This window comes from Gopherus evgoodei, chromosome 3 (genome assembly GCF_007399415.2).
Source record: "Gopherus evgoodei ecotype Sinaloan lineage chromosome 3, rGopEvg1_v1.p, whole genome shotgun sequence".
Classification (NCBI taxonomy): Eukaryota; Metazoa; Chordata; order Testudines; family Testudinidae; genus Gopherus; species Gopherus evgoodei.
Window position 1 is genome coordinate 198,683,909 of NC_044324.1, and position 862 is coordinate 198,684,770.

Consider the following 862-nt stretch of genomic DNA (forward strand, 5'->3'; position numbering starts at 1 on the left):
GAGATCCGCACCCATCAGGTCTCTTCTCTCCCCCACGGTGAGCCAGACACTGCTCTCTCCTGGCTCTCACTCTAGCAGCTGGACGCCAAGGAGCCATTTCCCCACAGGAAGTGCATTGAGTGCCCCTGTGGTGCTGGGGGGTGGGGCTGGCGCTGCTGCTGGCTCTGGGGCTGGCAGGGGGTTGATGTCTGCACAGACTCTCAGCTGCCAGGCCAGAGGGGGCACTTGGGACCTTACCAGACTGGCTCAGTGAAGACGGGGGGTTGACAGAGCAATACAGACGCTCTCCAGAGCACGGAGCAGCATCCGCCCATGCAGCCAGGCAATGAGCATTTCCCACAGCCTGGAGCCGAGGGGGAGGCAGCAGCTGCTGTTCCAGCTCCTGGGGGACAGGCCCTGTCAGCCAACAGACACTTCTTACTCACCACAGCTAACGGTGCCGGGTTCCTCCGGTGGGGGTATGAAGCAGCCGTTTGTTTTCCTGTCCTTTTTGTGTGCAACTGCTGACAAAAACATCCCAGACAGAGAAGCAACAGGCCAAAATCTGATCATGCAGCTGCCAAAGTAGCTCAGTTGGGAGAGCATTAGACTGAAGATCTAAAGGTCCCTGGTTCAATCCCAGGCTTTGGCAGGCCCTTTCATTCATCTTTGTGCAGGGGTGGCTTGTTTTCTGGGAGCACAGCAGTGCCTGCACCCAAGGTGAGTTCCTGAGCTTGGGCTCTGCAGTAGGAAAACATAGAACAGGCTTCTGCCCCTAGTTGGCCCACCTAACCTTTGATAATGAGAACTGTCTTTCCCAACATGGTAGGAAGAAAGTGAGGCAGGGCAGCCCTCAGGAATGGTGCCAGAGGGCTGCTGGGCA

The 862-nt window shown here is 57.4% G+C and overlaps 1 non-coding gene across 1 annotated transcript; it reads left to right on the forward strand.

Moving 5' to 3' along the window:
• The first annotated feature begins 558 nt into the window (after positions 1 to 558).
• Positions 559 to 631, forward strand: TRNAF-GAA. The gene has a single exon. It is a non-coding gene; the product is annotated as a tRNA-Phe (tRNA).
• The last annotated feature ends 231 nt before the right edge of the window (positions 632 to 862 follow it).